General features: G+C 39.5%; 1 protein-coding gene across 1 annotated transcript in view; it reads right to left on the bottom strand.

Moving 5' to 3' along the window:
• The window catches only part of rasal2 (RAS protein activator like 2), a 348,750-nt gene that overhangs the window by 332,663 nt on the left and 1,338 nt on the right, over window positions 1-14,749 (bottom strand). The window lies entirely within an intron of this gene.

Below are 14,749 nucleotides of genomic sequence, written 5' to 3'. Positions count from 1 at the left end.
GATAGGGAGAGCCTTTTTCCTAGGATGGTGACGGCAAGCACAAGGGGGCATAGCTTTAAATAGAGGGGTGAAAGAATAGGACAGATGTCAGAGGTAGTTTCTTTATTCAGAGAGTAGTAAGGGAATGGAACGCTTTGCCTGCAACGGTAGGAGATTCACCAACTTTAGGTACATTTAAGTCATCATTGGACAAGCATACGGACGTACATGGAATAGTGTAGGTTAGATGGGCTTGAGAGCGGTATGACAGGTTGGCACAACATCGAGGGCCGAAGGGCCTGTACTGTGCTGTAATGTTCTATGTTCTATGTAGTGTTGTGTGATTTCTGAACTTGTCCACGCCAGTCCAACACCCGCAACTCTACATCAAGAAAATCTTCCAACAACCTAGTAAAGTTCCTACTTGTACATAGTCAATAATGGGGGGAAAAAATCCCTCACACACATAAAACACTTACAAAACTTAACAATTTCAAGTGGTTAATTTTATAAACAACTTAAAGAACTCAAGGACTACACCATAATCTGGAAGCCATTTTATTTGTACTCAATGCAATAAATAAAGTTTGCAAGGCAGGTGGCTCTGATGTGATACAATGAATCATGCAACAAACCAACTTACACTAAGGCAGCCATGCCTTCAACTGCCTAGACTCATGTCTTTGCAATTTTTTTCCCTAAACTTGTCCAGTTTTCTGCATCTATTGTCCATTAAACTGCTTCTTAAAATCTACTTCTTCAAAATTCTTCTGTGGTTTTTACCTGTGAACTGCTCAGTTACATGTTACTCAATTCAAGCTGATATTTAAATGCAAATTGTTCCTGCCTTCAGGGAAAATTTTGCAGTTGGCTGGAGAAGAAAAAGATAATATCCCTTAATATGTATTTTGTAAGGGAGTTTACACCCGATTTCCGAGTTTTGTACCACTGAAAGCTAAGTTACAAATAACGAACTGGGCCAATGATTGCGCCCTTTAGCAACTAGGATAAATAAGAAAATCATTCAAATTGCATTAATCAGTATAAAACTACCCAATATGTTACCGAACAACACAAAACAAGCAGTTTTCTGGCTCAGTCCAAGGTTTCTGCAGAATTTAATTGGTATTGGTATGAAGAATGCTGAAAGTGATTTCATGAAAGCAGTACAGGGCTCCACTTGGGGTGCAGTGGTAGTGTCCTTTGAACCAGGTTCAAGTACCACCTGCCCCAGGAGGTGTGTAGTAACATTTCTAAACAAGTTGATTAGACAATATCTAGACCCTGTTAATGGGCAATTCCAAATACTTGATAATTTATAGTGAATACAGTTTAATATGTTGATTGATCAATCACATCTCAAGTAGGTAAGTATTCTTCAACTCCCAATATCTGCATGAATCTATATACTGACATTTTTGAATTGTCTGAAGCTCAGAAAGTAGCCATGATACAAGTTAGCTAGAAGGCTGTGGTGATGCAGTAGTAGTGCCCCTGCCTTTGGGCCAAGAGGTCCTGGTTCAAATTCTGCCTGCTCTAGCGATGTCACAGAGCACAGCAGACCGGGACAAGCTGATTCAAAAAATAACTCAAATTTAGTTAGGCATCACTGAAAGATCTGACAGCCCTTAAACAACTTGGGAAAAAGTAGCTTTTCCTCTCTGCCAGCAAATAAATTGCTTTGTCAAATCATGGGATTTAAAATTTGCACCTCTGAGTAAATAAACAAGCTAGCTGGTCGACTCTTTGACAGAAAAGGCTTTTCTTCTCTAGCTCTTCACCAACTTAAAACAATTTTCGTTATATTTCTTACAAAAACTGAAATTGCCTTTGATTAGCGTGTATAACCTGAGACTTTATAAAGCTCTAGTTATGCCCCATTTAGAATACTGTGTCCAATTTTGGGCCCCATACCTCAGGAAGGACATACTGGCGCTGGAGCGTGTCCAGTGGAGATTCACACAGATGATCCGTTCAACATACGATGAACAGCTAAGGATCCTGAGATTGTATTCATGAGAGTTTAGAAGGTTGAGGGGAGATCTAATAGAAACTTACAAGATAATGTATGGCTTAGAAAGGGTGGATGCTGGGAAGTTGTTTCCATTAGGCGGTGAGACTAGGACCCGTGGGCACAGCCTTAAAATTAGAGGGGGTCAATTTAGAATGGAAATGAGGAGACACTTATTCAGCCAGAGAGTGGTGGGCCTGTGGAATTCATTGCCATGGAGTGCAGTGGAGGCTGCGACATTAAATGTCTTCAAGGCAGAGATCGATAAATTCTTGATCTCACAAGGAATCAAGGGCTACGGGAAGAGTGCAGGGAAGTGGAGTTGAAATGCCCATCAGCCATGATTTAAATGGCGGAGTGGACCTGATGGGCCGAATGGCCTTACTTCCACTCCTATGCCTTATGGTCTGATAACATCAACAACAATGCACATTCTTCCTCACTTCCACTTACTATTCAAGCTCAGTTAGGATTCCACAATTTGAGAAATTTACTCTTTCTGGGATTTGAATTAGGGATTAGCATGTTTTTTTAAATCAAAGACCCATTATGGATATGTTTCTCAGCAACTTTCACTTGAAACATTGGTGTGACATATAATTTACTAACCTCCAATTATCACCATCAACAATGGAATAAAACTTGAGCATGACTTAAAATCAAAATTGCTGCTCGCACAAAACAAAGACCCATCAGCCTCTCAAACTGAAGGCAGCAATTGAAAACCTTGTTTCCTTTGGTGAAGATTAATCTGATAAATTTGTTTTTCTAATAAGCTCGTAATTGTTACAAACACACAAATATATTAGTCAGGATGTACCTAACACGGTCTGCCCCTCAAGACTGCTCGGATAGTCAATAAAATAATAGCTAATGTGGGTCTAGGTTTCAAATTCCATAATTCACAATTATGACAAATAATGTTTGATTCCCCAGCTTAACAAAAATGTCTCCACCTTTCCCTAAAAAATGTCAGTGACCATGCCTCTACCCACTTTGAGGTACAAAGTTCAGAAGTCACACAGTCCTGTTAAAATCATAATTGTTCAGTCTTGGGGCAGCCAGTTGATTACATTTCCAGCATGGAAGGGATCAGGTTTGTTGGAGGTTAAAAAATTCAAGTACTAATCAATTTTATTGTGGGCCTTGCTTTCTGTGCCATAGGAAACAAATATCAGCTTCAAATCCAACACGTTTCAATGCATCAGTGATAATGGGAACTGCAGATGCTGTAGAATCCAAGATAACAAAGTGTGGAGCTGGATGAACACAACAGGCCAAGCAGCATCTCAGGAGCTCCTCTGATGAAGGGTCTAGGCCCGAAACATCAGCTTTTGTGCTCCTGAGATGCTGCTTGGCCTGCTGTGTTCATCCAGCTCCACACTTCGTTATCTACGTTTCAAAGCATGACTGTCTGCATTGAACAGAGAAGTAACCTTACCTCATATTTATTCTGGTACCTGATACGTTCTGTTACATCTGATTATTTGAAGGAGGCCGTGATTTGCTTTCAGTTCTGATGAGGACATGTGGTGGTTGGTATCGCAGTAGAATTTGAAGCATTAACCAAACATAAAGGTCGCAGCACTAAGCATCACGAAGCAAAGAAAATGCATCTCTGTTCCGAACACCAATCACACCATGACATTTCCATACGAAGTGTCAAAAGGGACTTAGGAATTCATATGCTGGTTAGTCCTACATCTGTTAACGAGAAATTATTAGGCTCTAAAATAAAGAATAAAATTACTGGACACCTTCAATATTATTAGTTGGTCAGCATTTATTTATCAATCCAAGGGTAGGTCAAACCTGATGAAGATAAATGATTTTTTAAGATATTAGTAATGAACAAAGGAATGTCTAAGGATACTATTTAAATTGACTTGCAGAAGAAATTGACAAGAATGATCCCAGGGATGAAGAGTCTGTTAATGAAGAGCAGTTGAAGACTCAGCGTCTGTACTCCGTAGAGTTTGGCAGAATAAGGGAGAGGGATCTGACTGAAACTTACAAAACAGTGGAAGGGGTAGGCCTGGATAGAATGGACATATAGCATATGATTAGGTTAGATTCCCTACAGTGTGGTAACGGGCCCTTCAGCCCAACAAGTCCACACCATCACTTGAAGCATCCCGCCCAGATCCACCCCCCTAGAACCCACGCACCCCTGAACACTACAGGCAATTTAGCATGGCCAATCCACCTAGCCTGCACATCTTTGGACTTTGGGAGGAAACCCGAGCACCCGGAGGAAACCCACGCTGACACGGGGAGAATATGCAAACTCCACACAGACAGTCACCTGAGGCTGGAATCGAACCCGGGTCCCTAGTGCTGTGAGGCTGCAGTGCTAACCTCTGAACCACCATGCCGCCCCCACGAGTAGGGCCTGAAGGCATAGCCTCAGTGAAGGGATGACCTTTTAAAACTGAGATGAGGCAGAACTTCTTCATCCAAAGGGTAGTGAATCTGTGAAACTCATTACCACAGAGGGTTGTGACTCTAAGTCACTGAGTGTATTTAAGATAAAAATGGATAAACTCTTGATTAGTAAGTATATCAAGAATTCCAGGAGAAGGCAGGGGTTGAGAAACTTATCAGCCACGATTGAATAATGGAGCAGGCTTGATGGGTCAAAGAACCAAATTCTGCTCCTACATCTTATGGTCTTATAATTTCACTACTTTTGTTATTCACCCATGGGGTGTCGGCATTGTTTGCTGGCTAGCAATTAATGCCCCTTTCTAGTTTGCCCTTGAGAAGTTGGTGGTATACTGACTTCTTAAACCACTGCAGTCCACATGCACTAAGTACAGCCACAATGTTGTCAGGAAAGGAAATTCAAAATTCTGACCGAGCAACATAAAAGAATAATGATCTATTTCCAAGACAGAATGGTGAGCAGCTTGGAGGGGAACTTGCAGGTGATGATGCTCTTGACCATCCAAATGGAAGAAGTCATGGGTTTGGAAGGTGCTGTCCAAGGATCTTTGGTGAATATCTACAGTGTATCTTGTAGATAGCACACACAGATGCTGCTGAATGTCAATTGTGGAGGGAATGAACACTTGCAGATGTCATCAAGTGAACTATTTTGTCCTGGATAGCGTCAAGCTTCTTTAATGCTGCAGTGAGTGGGCACCATGCCTTCATACACCTTGTGTAACTATGATATACTTACTAATGTAGATGGTGAACAGTCTTTGAGCAGTCAGGAGGTGAGAGTTCTCATCGTAACATTCCTAACTCTGACCATCCCTTGCAGGCACTGCATTTATGCAGCAAGTTGTTTCTGGTCGATGGTAACCCCAAGGATTTGATAGTGGGGGCTGGTTACACCATTGAATGTCAAGGGGCAATGGTTAGATTATCTCTTAATGGTCAGATTATCTCTTAATGGTCATGGTCATTTCCTCACATTTCTGTGGCACGAATATTACTTGTCACTTGTGAGCACAGTCCTGGGTATTATCCACACCTTGTTCTATTTAAACAGGGGCTACTTCAATATCTGAAGAGACACGAACGGTGCTGATGTACAATCATCAGTGAACATTCCCACTTCTGATCATTTGGCAGAAGGAACGTCAGTGATGAAGCAGCTGATGATTGGGTCTAGGGTACTTCCCCGATGAAATCCTGCAGAGCTGACCTGGACCTGAGATAACTGGCTTCCGGCAATAAGAACCATCTTCCTGTGCCAGGTACGACTCCAACGATGGAGAGTTCTCCCCTGATTTCCAGTGATTCCAGTTTTGCTATGGCTCCTTGATACGACACTAGCTCCGATGTGGCCTTAATGTTAAGGGCTGTTCCTCTCACCCCACCTCTGGAATTCAGCTTTTTTGTCCATGTTTTAACCAAGGCTGTAGTGAGGTCAGGAGCTGAGTGGCCCTGGCGGAACCCAGACTGGATGTCCCTGAGCAGGAGATGCTTGATAGCACTGTTGATAACATCATTTTACTGATAATCAAAGGTAGACTGATGGGGTGGTAACTGTCCAAGTTGGATTTGTTTTGCTTATTATTTACAGGCAACATCTGGATAATTTGCTATGCCAGTGTTGTTGCTGTACAGGAACAGCTTGTCGAGAGATGCAAAGTTCTGGAGCACAAGTCTTCAGTAATATTGCCAGAATGTCATCAAGGCCTATAGCCTTTGCAGTGTCCAGTACCTCCAACCATTTCCTGGTTTCACATGGAGTGAATCAAATTGAATGAAGTGTGTGGCACCTGTGATGCTCGGGAGCACTGCAGGAGATGGATCATCAACTCAACACTTCTGGTTGAAGATTGTTGCAAATGCTTCTACCTTGGCTTTTGCATCGAGGTATTGGCCTCTTCCATCACTGAGGATGGGGTTACTTGTGGAGCCTAATTTCCACACAAAAGACTGAACCTAGTGGAATTGAAAGAAAATAATTGACATATTTCAGAGATTGGCAGAGAGTAAGACTATAGGTACGGGTAGACTTAAGTAGCAGGATGTAACCAATTGCATCCAATGTAATCCATGTTGCCAAGATAACAAGGTGTAGAGCTGGATGAACACAGCTGGCCAAGCAGCATCAGAGGAGCAGGAAAGCTGACATTTTGGGTCTAGACCCTTCTTCAGAAATTTCTGAATTTCTGAAGAACAATCTAGGCCCGAAACATCAGCTTTCCTGCTCCTCTGATGCTGCTTGGCCTGCTGTGCTCATCTAGCTCTACACCTTGTTATCTCAGAATCTCCAGCATCTGCAGTTCCTACTATCTTTCAAGATATTAACAGCTGCTCCATTTCTTCTTCGTTTTTCATGCTTTGGACCATCCCTGGATACAAATGGCTGCTTTCAGACTTCTAAATATGGATCTGGAACTGGCTGGTGTGTGGCATTTCTGATGACTTTCTCTTGAGCGACAGTAGATAAGGGTATAGACTTCAATAAGAATGTGTTTAATGAAGGACTGTTGAGATCATTAACAACATGATTGGAACTGCAGGCACAAATCTAAGGTGCCAGTTCAATGACGAGTGCTTTGCTGAAACTTGGATTGAAGTCTCCCTGCTTTATCTGGTGGTAGGAAAACATAATGCAGAAGGAAAAAAAATGTTATCTTTCACTGGGAGCCCGTAATGCAGCCAGCCTAACTAGGGCAAGAGTAAATATTTGTGACCTGTGGTTTCCTAGTAACAGTGATTCAATACAGAAGTGTGTCTGAGTATTTCAGATGCCAACGTTAACAGCAGCATTTCGACATGAAGTTGAAAATGGGTACACAAAATAGAAGTACTGTCTACAAACTCAACTGAAACCAGGTGGGAGGAAAGTGACAGAAGGGAGGAACAGAGAGTAAATTAAGACAATCATAAACCCTTGATAAATATCCTGAATCAACTTCAAATCTCCTAAGTTGTCAACACTGAGCAGGTGTAAATTATCTAAATTACTTCTGAGTAACCACAAACCACTTCTGAAAATCTTGCTCTCTGTTGAACATCCAGAAGTACCACCTGATTGAACAGCTGTCTTGTCAACAAATTCTTCAAGTGACAACAGCATTTCTCAACTCTTAATTTAAGCTACTCAGTCTGCTTGACTACAGTGAGGATCAGTTGCTGTGAGCCATACCAGTGGTGCTGCCCCAGACAACAGACTTCTTAAATGCCGTTACTCAGTTTAATGGAATATGTATCTAGTTGCTGTTGGCTCCATGGGTCCAACATTTGCCACCCATGCAACATTCTGAAAAGGCACTAGGTGAAAAGTAGCAGAAGAAAAGTTAACACTAATGAATTCAGATTAAATGCTGAATTTGCTGTCTCACAGTGTCAATGGAACAGAGCTATGTTTTCACCATCATCTTTTCAGATATGCAGAGATCATTCTCTTCTTCTCAAGCTAAATTATCTTTCATATATCTGAACGTGGTCAATTCTAACAAGGCAAGTTATTATTAAACAAAGATGTGTTTCTGCAAACTTTACTAAATTTTCAACATTTATTACAAATAATAGTGGCACAGCTGTTCACATCCTTTAGATGCTCCAGCTTCAGTCTATCAAATGATGGGAAGGGATATGGAAACCAATCTAATACCTGGCCAAGGTGACAGAATAAGATCTGTTCCTTTGTGATATAGCTCTCACGGAATACGTGTAGATGAACAAAGGCAGCTGGTCCTTGGACAAAATGTCCACTTTGAAGTGGCACTGAAGGGCAGCTGATATTCCTACAATCTGACAGCTGCGAGACTCGACACCATCAAGAGATAGAAAGGGGACGGAAAATAAGCACAAAATTACCACCCTTTTTAAGTAATATTCCATTTTTGAAGACATGGAGTGATTAAATATAGTCATTGCGTCTGTCTACTTTTCGCAAAAATTCAAGCCAAGAAACAGGCAGAACATTGCGGTCAAATTATACCTTGAAAGTCAACTGTATGATCAGAGTCCCCGTATCACACGTATTTTTTCAAGTCACATTTCTCCATTCATCACCCCTTACCTCTCCAGGTTCATGAGACAATTTAAAACATGATAGAGAAAAGCTAAAAAAAAATCATAAGCATGGCAGCAGAATACGTATTTTTTAATGATGTAACAAATATATTTCACTTGAAAAATGTACAGAATCATAGCATAAACACAGAATCAGAGAATTCCTACATACAGAATGAGGCCGTTCTGCCCATCCAACTCTTCACTGACTCTGCAAAACCATCCCCTGCGTGAGGTTTTATTCATGGCTAATCCATCTAACCTGCACACCCGTCCATACTATGGGGCAGTTTCTTTTTTAAGTGTGGCCAATCAACCTAACAGCCCATCTTTGGATGGTGGGAGGAATCCCACACAGACACGGGGAAAATATGCAAACTCCACACAGTTGTCCATGGCTGGAATTATACCCAGGGTTTCCAGCACTGTGAAGCAACAGCGCTAACCACTGTGCTAACCATGCTGCCCTACATATATTTTACATTAACGAAGTATCTTGATTTGCAAATCTGTACTTTTAAAACATTGATTTTATATGACAGGTAATGTCCACATAATGATTGGGACATCAAAATCGGAGGAAGAAATGTGACAACTTACTGGAAGTAGCTTAACTCTTGCCCTCATGACAGTAAACAATTCCAGAGAGCTAGTTTTTAATTTCATTGCACAATAAAATAATATTTTCCAACAGCACCTGAAATTAAACCATAAAATCAGTTCAGAACAGTGCTTCAACACACCTGAACTGCACAGGTTAATATAAAATCATTCTGCAATTACCCAGAGCCTGAAAACCGTCCCACATAAAGGTGTCAGTGGGACAGTGTATCAGACCCCACTTACACAATGTTGAGCCACTCAAGTAACTAAAATAGGAGAACCTGGGAGTACAGAAGATTTTAAACAAAAGGGCAAACTTAAACAATAACAAACAAAGAGAATGCTGGAGAAAGTCAGCAGGTTTGGCAACATCTTTGAAGACTGAAACAGAGTTAACATTTCCAGTCTGGTGTAATTCTTCTTTAAAACTGAAACATTCTTGAGTATCTGAGAGTTTTCAATGTTTATCATAAGATTTTTTAGAAACATACTGCAGTAGTAATTATCGTCTAATTTGAGTGTAAACAACCAAGTTATTTGATACTGCTGTCAAATTAACTGAATTGAGAAACAAAAGAATTATTTCTTAAAAGCAAAAACACAAAGAGACATTGCTTCTCACACTTTCTCCTTTAGAAAATATATAAAATGGCCTTTTTAAACATGTCCTCAGCATCAAACAATTATCATAACACTTCGCTGTCAGAGGATGAAACAGACGTAAGTATATCAATCATTAATAAGTGACTGCCAAAAGTTTCTCCATATGGTGATGAAGCAATTCATGAGTTGCTGTACGTATTCCTGAATTCTTAAAAGGGTCTAGTGTCTTTCATTGTGCTGGCCCATTCTACTTCATCCACTTTCAACGTACTGTAAATGTTAATTCCAGCCATGCCAAGTTAATGAATTAACAAACCAAACAAAAGCAGTATTGAAATCTCTGCCTCAGCTGAGAGTCACACAGCTGAGAATGCATAACTCACCCAAACCATTTCCTGATACAATCACTAACAAACTGGAAGCACTGATTCAGTGACCACAATACACACATATACATTCAGCAGCTATTTCATATGCTCCAGGCACCTGGTACTTGTGTTTTCATTGTGACACTTTCTGGAGAATTAAGATTCTGGAGTGCAAGTCTTGTGTTATGCTGTCAGGACTTTTCTCATTTTCTCATGTTGATTTTTTAGTATTTTCTGCTGCACCACCAATTTCACAGAATTTGTATTGTTTCCTAATTACATTCAAAATTGTCTATTACACTCTTCAATTAGTTACAAGGATTGCGGCAGGATCAGTGCCGGTTGACTTTTGCCAATTGTATCCTAGTTGCTTGTTGGAGGAGAGGGCGAGCAATTACCCTCTACTCTCTGATGTCACTAACTGTCCCAAGTAAAGTTCAGTAATTTATTTTATGAGCTGCAACAAGCAACAGTCATTAGCCTCATACCAACATGACCAGTAGGCCAAATTACTGAAAAACAAAGAACAATTCAGTTCCACCACCAGAACCAATTCACAATCTGAACAGCAAAACAGCGTGTTTCTAATATCTGCACCTTTCATTCGAACTTTAGTTAGCTTAAATGACGCCGGTGGAAATAACGACTTGTGCAATATAATGAATCACCCTCTTGTCACTTAACTCAGAGTTTGAATCATTGAAGGTTGCTCATCATACATCAAGACATCCACAGCCCTTAAGAGACTTGATACTATAGATGGTAAAAGGATGCTGAAATTGGGAATGATACTAGAATTAAGGGACACATTTTAAAAATAAGGGGTCTCCCAATTTAGGCAGAGGTGAAAAGGAAAGTTTTCTTCAACTGTCATGAACTTCAACTGCTCAAAACTCACTGTCATGACTCTTTGGAATCCTATCTCCAGACTGTGATATAGGCAATATCACTTAATACTTTAAAGGGAGACATAGATAGGTTGTTGAATAACTGGGGAGTCAAAGGATTAAACAAGAATCGAGTCAAGGCCACAGATCAGGCAGGATTGTATTAAATGGCAGAGCTGCCTGGAGAGACAGAATGACTTTACTACTGTTCCAAGTTCATATGTTTGTATAACTTGGTGATTTTTACAACTCCTCACAATTGTCAACAGTGCAGGGGAGCAACAAATGATGCCTGAGACATGTAATATAAAAGCTGTATATACAGTCAAACATTGAAATTAATGACTGGTAAAGGAGCACCAAAATCATTGTCATGTACCAACAAGACTCATATTCTGCCTAGCTAAAACTAAAAGATGAAATAATATCCAATGTAAACCAACCAAGATGGAGATGATGAAGACTGAAGAAGAAAATAAAGCGCAAGCACGGGATAAAATAAACTGGAAACCAAATATCGCCTCCCCTTCATTTTCTCAGCTCAGATTCAAACTTTTACAAAAGGTCAGCCTAAAATGAAGTGTAAATAACAAAATTAAACAATGACCAAATGTGCACCTAAGAGCTTTTAATTAAGGCAGAGCAGAGAAGTGGAAAGAACACAAATTGAAGATTATTCAGTGACTGCACAATAATGAAATGAATGGACATTAACCCTGAAATCTGTAAGCGCTGTTCCTGCCTCCAAGGATCCTGTCCAACCTGTTGTGTATTTTCAATATTTTCTGTTATATCTTAGATTTTGAGCATCCATACTATTTTGCATTTATTCAATCATAATGGTAATTGCAGACCTTCAAGTTGATATACTTTGCTGAAGATAAACATTCATCTCATTGACTGCATCAATTATTAAAACCAGGTCAAGAGAGGTATGCTCTCCAAACATTTCAGAGACCCAAATATTCTTCTGAGATAAAACAAGATGCTGTTCACACTCTGACACTATTTGATTGTGCTGGCATTTACATTGTGGTTGAATCTTCAAATTAATCTCGTATTTCCTTTTCTCATAAAAAGTGATTGGCCTAAATTAGCAGTGATCTCTTTGCATTCTCATCAAGAAATGACAAGATGCGGACAGTTAACAGTTCTGTCACAACCAGTTTCTCAAAACCGAGCAAAAGACCACCAAGCAAGGGGCATTTGCCAGAAACTGATTCAAGCTATATTAGCAAGAGCCTGAACCAGTGATTTCACCATGTGAAAACAGAAACCAAACTGGCTTCCAAGTAAAAAACACAAAGGAACATAAATTGTGTTCCAAAGTAAATTTCAAACAGTTTAAATTGTTACTTAAGTATCTATTCAGGCTGCTTCAGTGAAGCAATAGCTTGCACGGAACAATGTGGATGCTTCAAACTGCCTTTCACGTCCATAGCAGAGTTAATGATAAACCTACTGAAGTCCTAAAAATTATTCATTTGTGCTCACCTCAGACAGACAGATGGGTGGGTGGTTATTTCAAATCCTGTTGGTGGTTGGCTCATTTTTTCACAATGGGTCAGATTCTATTTGGCAGAACTGGGAATGCAGAAACATTTCAATAACAAAGCAATCAGAAAAAGCAGCTTAAATCCACAGACTAGCCAAATTAGAACCTACACATGTGCTGAAAAAAATGTCCAAGTGAGTCGGAGTTGAGTCAGCCTCATATCAAATTTACGCCAAAAGATAAGCTCACACTGCACCCAGAGGCGACCCTGTGTTCCACTTGATAGATTTAAGCAGGATATTTAAATATTTTCTTCCTTTAACATCACCTTCCCACCCCTTTCTTAAAGGCATGTATCCCCAGTAGGTCAGGAACTGAACCAGGGGCCCTCCACAATAATAATTCCCAAATGCTCTGCATGCCTCATATCAGAACACTGCATGTCAAATGCTATTGGGCCATAAAGACCACAAAGCCAAGTGTGATAAAGTCATTATGGTGTACTCAACCACTTCTGCTTTCGGTAGCTGATGTTACTAATACTAAAAACTCAGAAGTGGGACCTCCGCTAATTCTCCCTCCATCACGTGGTAACTGTAAGACACATGAGTCCTCAATGGTGGCCGATTGCAATAGATTCTTTACGTTATAGATTGAATGTGAAACATTTTTATCTGGAAGACATTTTAACATCATAATGTATTTATTAAACCAGAGGATTTTAAGGTTGAAGCCACAAAATTTGCTGTTTAAGAGAATTCAAGTTTTCTTTACATATTGTGATGAAAGGTGAGTTTATACATTTTATTTTGGTATTTAGATTTTAAAATACAGGCAGATGGATGTAGGTCAGTTCAACGAAGATTTTTTCTTCTGGTCAGAAAGTCAATTTGGAACAGAGACCTAAGAGCATTAGTTTCAAGCAAAAATATAACTGCAATTGAGTGTCCAGGAAAACCCTTGTAGCATTATGGATAGAATGTATAAAGGCAATTAGATTAGCTTTGACTTTGGAATGGAATCAGGAGTTGACTTAAAAAGAAAGTTTTCCCCTCACAATAGAACCCGGCTTTTCAGTCGGTTGTGGGGAACCAGTCATGTGTTTTAGTGAAGAGGCTCCAAGTCATCGGAATTTGGATAGAGATCTTCAAGTTATTGCAGCTGACAAAGTTTAGGCCATTAGAACTGAGAGAGGTTGATACCAGTACAGTCAGAAAGAAATTGTTAAAAAAAACTGTTGACACTCCAAGGGAAAAGAAACGAAACCATCAGTCAAGAAAAGATTTGAATAAAGTTGAGATAGGAATGAGTTTCTAACATATAGCACTGGAAGCAGGCTGAAACTTGGCTTTGATGTTTATGCTTTGAGCTTCCATTCTGTTTTCAAATCTATATACAGTTTTGTTTTCTTTTCATTATTTTGTGCAATAAACTTAATGTTCTGTTGTTCAAGAACATCCAAAGTCTCATGTGAATATTTCAGTGATGAACTACCATCTTAACCAGCCACAAAAAGCAAATATATAATCCCATTAGGTGATCTGATTTGTCCCACTACTTCTTAAGTTATGGCGAGATGTTCAAACTCCATCAACACAATAGAAACAATTTCTTCCAGTAAACCATTTGCTTTCAATTTATTATTTTCCCAGCTCCTTGGTATCCAAAAAAAGTGTTTGTGTCCCAAGATAAATTCTGTTGCAATTCACATTATAGCTCAGCAATCTGTTCTCGATCCTTGCAAATTCAAACTTCCTGACCTGCAATTGGAAGAAACAAATAGGGACTCTATAATGTTGAGTCAACAATGACTGGCACTTTGTGAGGCTTGCAAACCATTCTTCATTCACAAGTGATGCTTCATATTATACTTCTCGCTTATGCTTTTTAACCAATTAACAAATGGTGATAATTTGGACTGGAATGAGTGAACAAATCACATAGTATATGTGGGAACTATCAAAGCATCAATCTGTCCCAAGCACTAATTTTTTTAAGATGGCATTTCCAAACTGTATTACTTGTTAACGGTAGCTTTCAAGTACAGCAAGTGTTCACTTTTTAGAATAATTAATTAAAATCTAAAACCAGATTAAGCCACAGCATCTGAGTTTGTTTTTATCTAACTTAAATGAAGTTTATGAAATAAGCTACAATCACAAATTTGGCACATTGGACATTGTCACGTACTAGGAATATCAAGGTCTTCTTCCACTTCTTACAACCTGATACTTACTTACAATATTGCTGGAATGATGAAATTGGATAAAGTGAAAAGAATTGCTAAATGTACAAAATGACAGTATTTCTAAATTTC

Source organism: Stegostoma tigrinum, chromosome 8 (genome assembly GCF_030684315.1).
Source record: "Stegostoma tigrinum isolate sSteTig4 chromosome 8, sSteTig4.hap1, whole genome shotgun sequence".
NCBI lineage: Eukaryota > Metazoa > Chordata > Chondrichthyes > Orectolobiformes > Stegostomatidae > Stegostoma > Stegostoma tigrinum.
The sequence above is the reverse complement of the archived record's forward strand: the minus strand, read 5'-3'. Positions and strand labels throughout refer to the sequence as shown.